The following is a 12749-nucleotide window of genomic DNA, read 5'->3' on the forward strand; positions in this document are numbered from 1 at the left end:
GATATTTTACCGAATCTCAAAAAATTGAGGTTACGTTTGAATTCAACTCAGAAACGAACTGAGCGGAACAGCTCAAACTTAAACTCTGTGTTTTTTTATTTCTAAAATGGCTTCTATTAGGTTTCATTCCTTCTAATTCCTATTATGTATCTCTTTATCCGTTAAGCTAGGATGTCTATTTTGATGGTGTATGAAAGGTCTTGAGACACGTAGCAAATCTATTCCTCTCCTGGTGGATTGTATTTTAGAAAATCCACTTGTTCGCTGAAGCACGATGATTGACTTCATGAAATTTTAAAGTGCTCAATTAAAGTGCTCTGTTAAAGTTGGGAGGTAAAAGAAAAAAGGTTTTTTAATTTAGAAATAAAATTTAGCTTTAGAAAAGTAACGAGGGTTATTTAGCTAAAAGTTGAATGAATTTTGAACGGAAATTTTGAATAATCAGAATAATTAAGAAGCGGTGGAAAATCATTAACAGTTATAAGAAAAAAAGTTGAGCTGTAAAATGAATTTTATTCTGGTAGCTTCCGCAAAACGCCAAACGTTCCAAAAGAAGAAAGATTTCGAAAAAGAATCAGAATTTAGAAAAACCTATAGTTCCAATCATTTTTTGAAATCAACTCTTTAGAGGTTGAAACAGCTTTAACAATACACAACGTAAATCAGGTTCGTAATTGCCTAAAGTATTCTTTAAAAACCTTTTTTTTTTAAAAAAAAAAAAAAAAATATAAAAAAAAATATTATTCATATGAGAACTTTGAAAACCGATGTGGAGAAAGGTTCCATGTAAACAGCAGTTGGACATGGGTTAGTCGATCTTAAGAGATAGGGAAACTCCGTTTCAAAGCGTCCAATCTCGGACCCACTATCGAAAGGGAATTGGGTTAATATTCCCGAACCGGAACGCGGATATTCTAGCGCTTCGGCGTTAGACGTGCGGCAACGCAACTGAGCTCGGAGACGTCGGCAGGAGCCCTGGGAAGAGTTCTCTTTTCTTGTTATTTTCAATGGAAAACTCCAGTTTGATGCATGCTGCACTTATGGGAAACGACCAATAACGAAAAAAAAAAAAACGTTAAAGATGTTGTTGAGCGTGTGGCTATAAGCTGGAACGAAGTTTTCTTATAAAATGAAACAAGTAAAATTAAACCTAATAAGACAATTGCAGCGATCACATTAATTGTATGCAGAACTTCAACGAATTCCTGTTCAGGAAGTAATTTATTTACTCCAACTCAGTGTGAGTGTCTTAACCTTAATGTCTTTGTTGCTGTCTACCATTGGGGAAATGTAACAAATGCGTAAAATGGAATGTTCTCAGTTGACCCTCCTTAATCAAAAAAAAAGTTTTTCCCAATGAATGTTGGGTATAAAATAAAAACAATTAAGTTTGATTGGTATCATCCTTGGTATCAACTAAAATGTATTTGTGAATACACTAATACCCTATTTAAGATTACTCAATCTTTCCTAGTGACAAGGATTTTGCTGTTTTAAAAAGAAAACTTAAAAAAACAGATCGAATATACACCAATGAATTGCTGAACAAACAAAATATTCTTTGAGAGGTCAAAAGTTTGAAGTAATTATGATTGAAAGTATTGATATTGAAGACTACAAGAACTGTTGGCCTCAGCATTATGTAAAAGATCCAAAGCTCGCTATCAACGTTTCTAAGTTTTCTTAAATAACCCATTTTAGAAAGAGCCCAGGCTCTTTCTAAAAAAAATTGCTGATGGCAAATTATTACCTTTAAGTTCTTTTAACAAGATTTCGACTCAAAAAAAAGTAATTCAACTAAGCCAATTGAAGAGTGCTTTTTCTAAATGGAAATAAATTCATTTTTGCCGAAATTTAGATTTGGTTAATTTTGAATTATGTTCTACAAATGCCAGAAAACTATCTGTTAACATGAACAGAAAATTATACATCCGCTTAATTTTTCTATGTTAAAAAATTCATACGTTTTCAAAAGGACATAAGTCATCAGAAAAATGTACAATAAAACCAAAAGTTTACGCTTGCTCAGTAGCTACTTCCGTACCTAATTGAACTTAAAAATGATTTATAAACAAACAATAGGTTCAGAACTGCAAACTTTTTCTTTCAAAATAACCCCTGGACAAGATCGGAAATCTTTTATCAAATCTTTTAAAAGATCGGAAAAAATCGATAGTAAACAAAAAATAAGAGTAAACCCAGCAGGCAAAAAGATGTCTAAAATGCATCTAATATGCATCTGAGAACTGGTCTAAAAGATGTCTGAAATCACGTCGTGAATGAACGCTAAATAGACGTCTATCTTATAGACATCTTTTAGATGCATTTTATTAGATAAAAAAATTAATCAAGTAGACGTATATTGCACATCTTTTATGCATCTAAAAGATGCACTTTTATCAAATAAAATGCATCTAAAAGACATCTATAAGATAGACATCTATTTAGCGTTCATTCACGACGTGATTTCAGACCTCTTTTAGACTAGTTTTCAGATGCATATTAGATGCAGTTTAGATATCTTTTGCCGACTGAGTTAAGATTAAAAAGTCTTTAAAAAATTACACAAGTAAAGAAACAATTAAGTTCAAGTTGTTGAAATTTATTTACCAAGATTATAAAACAAATGTTTACAATAAGAAAACTATAATTCTTTACTGAGTCCGCCAACTCGCTGTTCCTCGGCATCGGTATCTAAAATATAACAGCATGTAAATAAATGCACTAATGCTTTAAAAGACATGTAGAATGATTAAAAAAATCTGTTTACATGAAACATATATAAACTTTCACTCGACTTGTTGCCAAATTTCATAAAAACATTAAAGATATGAGATATAACACGTCTTTCTGGAACAAAGTAACCTTATTAAGCTGTTTTTTTCTATTTATTAACCTCTTCATCTTCAATTATCTGAAGAAGATGTAATATATAATAATAATAATAGTTCATTTGAAAATATAATTTTATTGATTTTAACAATTATGTATCACCAATTTACCTGTAAAGACTTTTTTTTTCTGATTGCGAGCAGGAGCATTTTGCAAAAACATTTTTCTAGATCTTTTATTGATTCAACATTGTATTCACAGGAATCTGTCAAAACGAAAAAATTTTAAAATATTCAACATAATTTACTTTGGTATATATAAAGAAAGGTGATGGAGACAAAAATACTAGTATGGCACAAAAATGAGCTAAAGAGTACATTTTTAATTCAAAGAGCAGTTATATACACATTAAAACTATACCTCGTAAAACACTCCAGATATTTACAAGGTTTTCAAGACTTATTTTTTCCCCATCACCTTTTCGATTTAATTTAGATTGTAGCTGATTGGAAATTGACCTGATAGATATTTTTACAATAAACTGATATATATATTTGAATATGTAAATGAAATGACATATTTGAATACATGAAATAAACTATTTGAATGAACTATAAATTGTAAAATTTTGTAATCATTAAATTTAAACTCCGAACAAAATTACTTTTGCATGTAGATACTAGTTTAAATACCTACAGTAAATTACTCAAAAATTTTATTATTTTCAAGTTACAAGTAGGGTAGGGTGGGGCAAGATGACCCGTGGGGCAAGAAGTCTTTTTGCTTTTGTGAGAGTATCATAGAATAGCAATGTTTTATTCCTCTATTATACTATTGATAAAGTTAAAACAGTATCGTGGAGTAAAAAATGTTTTTAATATTGCTGTTAGTTGAGGTTTAAATCGGTTTATAACTTTTTGGAGTACTTTGTTAGTAAGTTGCTTCTAATTTCGAATGTTTATTGGATTGGCAATACTGATGCGATTAAGGTAAGGAATGTGTTATTTTATAGAGAATTCATCCCACAATAATATATAGTAAAGAAAGTTTATAACTGAGCAATAAAATTAATTTTATTTGTATTAAACTTGCACTCACTACAGATGAGGCAAGATGTCCTCGGTTACGTGGGGTAAGATGCCCTCAAAGGGCTTCTTGCGTCGTGGTTTAACGGAATTTCTACCATTTTTAAAATGTGTTTAGAACATTAAAGCGTTTACTTAGTTATTGACAATGTTTATATGTTGGTTTATATGTTGATAACTATTATACATATTTATAAATAGCTTTTTAAAATAACTTTATATATTATTTAATATTAGGTAAATGTTATAATGTGTATGCTAAGTAAAATAAAGCTGTATCACATGCAATTGCTGCAATTCAATGCATGTTTGTAAAACTTTTACAAATATGCATTTGCATTCAGCTGAATGAAGTTGTATTACATTCAATTACTTATCAGCAATTGAATGCAATACAACTTCATTTATTATTACATGCGTGTAATACAATTTTTACTAAAAAGAGCTGTGTTTAGCTTGCAACATCATATTATCAATAATTGCAACATCGTATTATTATTAATAATCTTGAGTAATTTTGTATGTACATGTAACTTTAGTAAGTTTTTAACTCAATCCATAATTTAACTCAAAGAGAGTTAATTTATGGATTTTATGTAATGTATAAAGTAATAATGTATTAAATAATTGTATAATACTGTGTATGTGTTTGTATGTTCATATAGTTAAAATTTTAGGGTTTTAATATTTCTTTAGATACATATTTAAATATTACAAGTAATGGTGAGAAATTATGTGCGAAAAACACAAAGAGGTGCAACAAATAATAGAATAAAGTCAGCATTAGATGCAATCAAGATGGGCTGCAGTCTAAAGAATGTTGCATCAGAATTTAGTATTAACAAAAAAATATTACAGCGTCATCGAGATGGAAAAGTAAAAGTAGTTGGTGGTTTATCTCTGGGTGGAAAATCTCCTGTTTTTAGTAAAGAATTTGAATTAAAGATTGTTACACAAGTTCAGATTATGGAAAGAGCATTATTTGGCTTGACAACAATAGATGTGCATCGCCTAGCATATGATTTTGCTAAACAAATGGGAATTGATAATCCTTTTAATAAAGAGTTGAAAATGGCAGGAGTGGATTGGCTGCGAGGATTCATGTCTCGCAATCCACAACTTTCTTTTCGAACTCCACAAGCCACTAGTATAAGCAGAGCCATTGGCTTCAATAAACCAAAATTAAATCAGTTTTTTTCATTATACAAGTCATTATTTGAGGAACATAAGTTTTCAACCAAACAGCTCTGGAATATGGATGAAACTGGAATCACAAATGTCCATAAGCCAGGAAAAAAAATTGCAACGAAAGGCAAACGACAAGTTTCAAAAATGACTAGTGGAGAAAGAGGTGCTACTGTGACAGCTGTGTGTGCAATGAGTGCAAGTGGCGCTTATGTCCCACCATTACTTATATTTCCCCGCAAGCGAATGACTGATAGGCTGGCTGTTGGTGCACCTTCAGGCTCAATTATTAGAGTTAGCTCCAGTGGATGGACTGATTCATCTTTATTCATTGAATGGTTAACACAATTTGTTGCTGTGACTCATGCATCTAAAACTAATGAGCAATTATTTGTACTTGATGGTAATCACAGTCACAAAAAACTTGAGGCCATTAACTTTTGTTGTGACAATGGGATCCATCTCATAACTCTTCCACCTCATTGTACACACAAGATGCAACCTTTAGATCGTACATTTTTTAAACCATTGAAAGTTGGCTACAATACAGAAGCAAGCAACTGGATGTTATCACATCAGGGGCGTAGAATTTCATTTTTTGACATTGCAGGTATTTTTACAACTGCCTACAACTTTACTGCAAACATTGACAAAGCAATCAATGGGTTTAGATGCTCTGGTTTATACCCAATAAATGACCTTATTTTTAATGATGAAGCCTTTGACGCAGCTTTGCTCACTAATGAAGTTGAGCCATTAGAAATCTGTCAGCAATCTAGTGAATTGTCTAATTTGCCTCTTGTTGCACCTATACAGTTGCCAAATGTCATGAGCACAACATTTACTGCTGCAAAATTGAAGGCTGTTGATGATGCAGTTTTGCCAATTGTTGATGAGTTCTTGGCCTTAAGTCTCCCTTAAAAATTTTGGAAAAGATTTCTCCACGTCCCAAAATTCCTGTATTAAGACAACGAAAGAGAAAGATAGAGTCAGCTGAAAATCTTACTTCTTCACCTTTCAAGAAACGACTAGAAGAGCATGAAAACAATTTAAAAGAAAAGCAACAAGCAGTCATAGTGCGTAAAGAAAAAGCTGCACTTAATAAGGTGATCAAGCAAAAAATGAAATCAATAAATTTGAAGACAAAAAAGGTGAAGAAGCCTGAAAATCAGAAAGCAGAAAGACCTAATGAAATAAAGAAACAAATGAAAAGGAAGAAAAATATGGTTTCTGCCTCTGAAAGTTTTATCACTGATACAACTCTATGCACCATTTGCTCTTGTCCATACAATATGCCACCATTTGATGATTGGACACAATGTACTAAATGTACATCTTGGTACCACTTTTCATGTGGTCCAGAAGATTCAGACTTATGCTACTACTGTGAATCATAATCATGTATATGTTATTTGAACATTTATGTTAGTGATATAAATCAAAAAGAAGTTATTTATCTTCAAGACAATTGCATAAAATAATTGCAGTTTATATTTCAGTTATTTTAACAAAAATGTAAAGAGTTTTTATAAAGAACTATTAATAGCTTTTATTCTAACTGATAGTTATTTTTAACAACTGTTTTAAAGGTTTGGAGCAATATGCACTCCTTGGAGCATCTTGCCCCACGGCTGGGGCAAGATGTCTCCTTGCACAATTATTAGTTTTTTTAAATTTAAAGTTTATCACCAGTAATAAAGTAGTTATTTTATCTCACCAATGTCTTCTCTTATAAGTTAACTATGATATTAAAAAGAAAAACTACTAGAAAATGTTAAAGGATTTGTTATATACGCTAAAGTTTGTTAAGGGGGGCATCTTGCCCCACCCTACCCTAATTGTTAGTCAAATGGTCAAAATTATTTGTTTTTTACTGCTATTTAGTTAAATTTCTGATTAACTGAAATAAGATTGGAATTGTCATTTACCTTCTCATGATCATGAAAACATGCTCTCTTGGCTTTCTGCCACCAACTATTTTCAAACTATCAAGCTAAAATATACAACATATAGAGTTAATCCTGAACCTTCAAATAACCCAGACAAAAACAAGATAATTAGATCATACCAAGTTATTATATTCTGATTTGTCCTTTTGATTATTATTAGGTGCTACCAATTGGTCAACTGATTCTAGCAACTTCACCCCAGTTGCACGAAACTTTACTTCAACAAGCTCTTTAAAATAAGTTTTATTTCAGCCAGCTCTTTGAGAATAAGATGTTCCACTTCTATAAATAATTGTGTATTTGTGAATAAAGGTCAGTAGTTACCTCAAAATTATTATTTAGCTCATGAAACCAAATAGCAAAAATATCCTATTAGTTGTTTATTAATTGATCCTAACAATGTTTGGGTACATACCCCCTAGTGACATATCCAGGCTGATTTTGACACTGGTATACTGGTTTGGGTACCCAAAATATTCTGCCATAACTCCAGATCAAATTAGTTAAAATAAATATAATTCATATATAAGTTCTATTAGAGGGTAATGTAGACTGTTCTGACAGCATTCAAAGTATTTGGGCACTGATTCTCAAATTCAGAAATCAAGGATCTTTTTTTTCTGCAAATATTGTTTTATGGAAAAATGATTTTTTTTACAAATATCCATACAGCTGTGCACTGACTGTTTTTTTTTTTTTTTTTTTAAAAAAAGGTCCTCAAAATAAAAGTTGAAATTCTTTTTACCTGTGTCCCTAAATAACTTCTAGATACATCACTGACCACCAACATTATACAAATGCAAAAGAAAGGAATGAATAAAATCAAACCCCAAAAAAACATATCATTTGTTATTTTATTCACTCCCAGTAGTTGGCATAACATTTTTAAAAAACTTACTTTTTATATCAGTGTTAACTTCTTGCATAGAATCAGACAGCGGCAAAAGATGCAGACTGGAATCCTAATAAAAACAGTCTGGACTGTAAATAAACTACTTTTCAATATTGTATCTACAAAATAACTTAATGCATGCAAATTATCAGTTAAAAAGGCTAAAATGAAAATAAAAATTCAGGTGCAAAAGAGAACCTTACTTTGACAGATAAAAAACTAAAAAGTAACATACTACTCTGCTTTATTACATACAATTGTTGATAACTTCCACTTACTTTTCTTAGGGTGTGGCTTAAGAGCAATTCTTGATCTTTCCTCCTGAAAAATTTTGGCTATCAAAGAGATTTGTTTAACTATTTATACTATACTTAAACCTGGTCAAATGCTAAAACATCCAGACAAACTTTTCTTCAAAGTTGAGCTAAGTTCGTACTCCTTAAGCTCATGGTTATCAGAGTATTCATTGTCAGAAAACAAATACTCAACATAGTTAGAATATTCCTCAAATGTCCTTTCATTCTCATACTATCTCCTCCTAAGATTCCAACATTAAGTATACTGTCTAAAGATACAAATGAGGATTCTAGTAATTTCTTTTATTCCTTTTGAATCTGCGACGTCACTGTTGGTATGAACTTTTTGTAAAGGGCATAATTGTATCTAGATAAAAATGTTTTTATTTCAAGACAAAAAAAAAAGGCAAATAAATCACACCAGTCAAACTTCTAAAAACTCCTTCCTCTCACTGTTTTTTTTTTTTTTAACTATTTTTCTCAATGGAAATTTTATGTGCACAGCCAACCACTAAGCAGTTTTCGGCGTTATTAATTATTCTCATAGGTTAGTGTAAACTTAGCTACGTATAAATTTTTATTCCTTTCTAGAAACAAGTTTCCGTCATGCACGTTTCTTTAATGGCGGTCATTTATAATAATCGTTCTGTAAAATCGACTGTCTTTAGTTAAAATTTCTTCTTTCTCTTCAACTGATCTATAGAAGACATTTTAAATGCATCGATATGTAACCGAAAAGAGATATCTATGTTTTAATCTTGTTTATACATCTAATATGCGTCTACAATTGGAAAAAAATAGAATCACTGAAATTAGACCTTTTTTCGATGAATAATATACGTCTAAAATATACGCATCTACGAAAGATGCAAATTAGAGTAGTTTTAGATGATCTATAGACGTCTTTTGCCTGCTGGGAAGCGCCTAAGATTTTCTTCTCCCATAAAAAATACCTGTTACAGCTTGCTGTTACAACAACAAAAGATGTAAAGAAGATAATTTTTGCAACCTGGATATTGTAGATGAGCTCATAAAAAAGGAGCTAGTGTTGATAGTGTTAATTTTTTATACCAGCCTTGAGAGATTTTTTTCCAGAAGCTGTACAATGGAGAATTAAAAGTTAAACAGGATGCTTTTCTTCTGAACTTTGTTAAATCAACTCAAGCAAAAAGACAAGAATGAATACTTTTATTTGCAAAAATATTCAATAAACTATGGTATCACTATCAAGAGTTGTAAACAACTTTTCCAAAAGATGTAATGAAAAACCTTTTTCATAAAAAAAACTTCCTTCCATTACATCTTTTTTCCAAAAGATGCAATGGAAGGAAGTTTTTTGTAAAAACTTCTTCAAAAATAGATGTCTGAGACCTGAAAAATGTGGAGGCTTCAGACAAACTGTAAGTGATAAAGAAGTCACTTCAATAGTAAATTTTAGTAGTCAATGTGTGTTTTACACAATAGGAGAGGAAAAAGCGCTAGAGTGTATCTTTTGCCTAAAACCTAGGAGTGTATCTTCTGGCTAAAAATTAGGGGTGGGAGTTAAGGTTAGCTAAAGTCTAATTAAAATTAGTCGACTAACTTTTTAGTCTAACTAAATTTAGTCAATAACTTTTTAGCGTAACTAAAATTAGTCGACTAAGAATTTAGTCAAACTAAATTTAGCCGTCTATATATAGAAGAGAAAAGAAAAGAAAAAATTAATCGACTAAATTTAGCTACGATTTTTTTAGTTAAGTTACCTACAATTTTTAGTTTTTTAGTTATAACAGGTATTTTTATTGGAGAAGAATATCTTAGGCGCTTCTCTCTTCTTTTTTGTCTACTGTCAATCTTTCCCGATCTTGTCCAGGGGTTATTTTGAAAGAAAAAGGAAGTTTTTATTTACGCCAACTCAGTCGACTAATTTTTGTTAGACTAAAAAGTTAGTCGACTAAATTTAGTTACGGTTAAGTTACTCACAATTTTTAGTTTAGGTCACAACACTAGTAAAAATATGGCGAGAACTGGAAACTTCATAGAAACAAAGACAATATAGACGCTTTATAATTTCTAATTATAAAAACTTTTTTTACACAATAAAAAAATGTTGGATTTGGAAACCTGAAAACAGATGCCTGTTAATTTTGCAAAGCAAAAAAAAATTGGTAAGAAATGTTTGATATAAAACTAAAGGTAAAAAAGTTTTCTAGATAAATTAAAAGCACAAGTTTAACGTAATTTGTTTCTGCACAAATTAAAAACAAGAAAAATCTACTTTGATCCAAAAATACTAAATTCGCAAATATTAAATCATTGGAAACATAATTCTGTCACAAAAATTTTCTTCTCGAAAAAATGTGACCTTTTCAAAAAAAACCTCTCATTTTGAACCGTTATAAATATACTTAAAAAATGAATGTACATAAAAAGTATATGTGTTTAAAAAGTAATTATACTTAATAAAAATATATACTTAAAAAATTAAATATATTTAAAAAATAAAATTACTTAAAAAATAAATTTACTAAAATTATACTTAAAAAAAAAGTAAAAAGTTTGAAAGTAAAACTATTTTTTCTTTTTTAAATCGCAATAAAACTTTTTGCTAACAAAAATAAACATTAAATTTTTCGTTGAAAGTTTAAAGAGAAAATTGGATGGATTTTTGGTGTCTCTTTGTTTTTATGATGTGGAAACCCCATAAGTCAAGTCAATTTAACAGTAAATCAAATAATTCATCGGTGGATATATAACACTTGCTGAAGTACAAAATCATTTTCCATCGTTAAAAGATTTAAAAGAAAAAACAATTTACTTTCATTTCCCAACAATTTGTGTTCAGTGATTTATGGGGTTTCGGAAATATCTAATCGGAATATATCAAAAGTAGTAATTGACTTCTAAAACTCCACACTCGTTTATTAACCGTGAAAATATTTTCCTGACGTATTTTTTGTAAAATTTATTATTACCAATAACGGACTTCCTTTGCGTAGGTTGACTTTAAAAGACGAAGGTGTCTTGGAGAACGACTTCGATGATGTTAGGGGTAATTATATATTTTTAATGTTTCCCATTTGATACGGATTTTCGGTTTTCATGTAACAACTTGCTCTTTTAGTTGAAAAAGTTCCACATGATGTATTTACGACGCTTGCTGATTTGCTGACTAATGATTGGCAAAAGTTTGCTCGATGTCTTTCGGTTGATGACTCAGCAATCGAAAATGTAAAAGAAGAATTTGATACTACGAGAGAACAAACTATGCAAATACTAAACCAATGGCGTAAGGATAATCCATTAAAGCAATGGCGAGATATGAAAACCGGATTACTTTTTTGCAAGCGAAAAGATTTGGTCAGTGAATGCGAACGAAGTAGGTATTTTGAGAATCATAGTTTTCAAGCCGGCCTCGTATGGATTTCTCCGGCTACCTCCCTCCCCCCCTCCCCCTCCCCCTCCCCCCTCCCCCTCCCCCTCTTTCCTCCCCCCGAACGTTTTTTAAAGATGCAAGTAAAATGTATGCGCTAAAAAAAAAAAAAAAGTTTACAAAATATGGAAAAAATGCCATCCAAATTCGAAAACACCACGGGCCATAAAAATATTTTATTTACCTAATGAGTACAATTTGAAAAGGACAAATTATATTTTTACTAGAAATTAATATATTTTTCAGGCCTTCCTACTAGCAAAATCGCTAATTGCTATTCCGAATTTAAATTCACACTTAAATTTGTACAAAAAATGACATAATGGTAACATTATTTATAGAACTATTATATTTAGCTACTAATTTTTAGCTTCTAATTTTACAATACTAATAAATTATGAATATTAAAAAAAAAAAACATGCGGCAGGGACTCAAAGACTACCGCCTCAATCAACTTACTACCCTCGTACAGTGCATTATTTTAGCCCTTTGCCCCGCTCCCCACCATAAAGGCCGCTACTGTTATAACTTCTTAGGTAAAGAAATATTTTTTAGTTTTTTTAAAGTATTTTTTTAACAGATTCGATTTCGAATTCGAAAAGAAGAAATTTTTAAAAATTTTTTTAAATATTTTAATTGTTCTCTTATTAAACTTAAAACCAATCCACTGGGAATATTTTAGATAAGAAATATGTTTTCTGTTTTAAAACTGCAATTGTTTTAATTGGCGTTTACAATATTAATAGTTTTTTCACCATAATGACAATAAGCGCATCAAAAATTAAATTTAAAAGTTTTTCGTAACTTTTTTTGTATGAATTGTGAATTTAATTGTCGTTAAAATCATAGATAAAATGTAATTGTATTTCCTATCAAAAACAAAAATAGATAGCAGCGAAATAATAAGCGCTCAATAAACAACTTTTAAATAATTAAATAAAAAATTAAACAACTTTTATACATTCCTCAAAAAAGTTATCGCGTGGTGAAAAAAAAAATGTTTTTGTATTTTAGAACTAATATCACGACACTCACTTTTCGGTGTCTTACCGCCGACAAAAGCCTTTTTTTCACGTGACGGTGAACTTATTCAAATT

The 12749-nt window shown here is 30.5% G+C and overlaps 1 protein-coding gene and 2 pseudogenes across 2 annotated transcripts in view; 2 read left to right on the forward strand and 1 right to left on the reverse strand.

Moving 5' to 3' along the window:
- The window catches only part of LOC145194049 (uncharacterized), a 65680-nt gene that overhangs the window by 50510 nt on the left and 2421 nt on the right, over positions 1-12749 (forward strand). The gene's annotated exons all lie outside the window — the stretch shown is intronic.
- On the reverse strand, positions 2587-9152 carry LOC149886387 (uncharacterized; annotated as a pseudogene). Its single transcript, XR_016453986.1, has 8 exons — positions 8222-9152; positions 7950-8013; positions 7171-7333; positions 7031-7095; positions 3253-3350; positions 3003-3097; positions 2771-2914; positions 2587-2694 (listed from the first exon to the last, which is right to left on the reverse strand). The product of XR_016453986.1 is annotated as an uncharacterized LOC149886387 (transcript).
- LOC149886388 (uncharacterized) lies at positions 4614-6630 on the forward strand (annotated as a pseudogene).

The sequence above is a fragment of the Hydra viridissima genome, unplaced genomic scaffold, assembly GCF_058129835.1.
Source record: "Hydra viridissima isolate aposymbiotic clone 2 unplaced genomic scaffold, HvirCarnegie_v1 scaffold_7, whole genome shotgun sequence".
In the NCBI taxonomy this organism is placed as follows: Eukaryota; Metazoa; Cnidaria; class Hydrozoa; order Anthoathecata; family Hydridae; genus Hydra; species Hydra viridissima.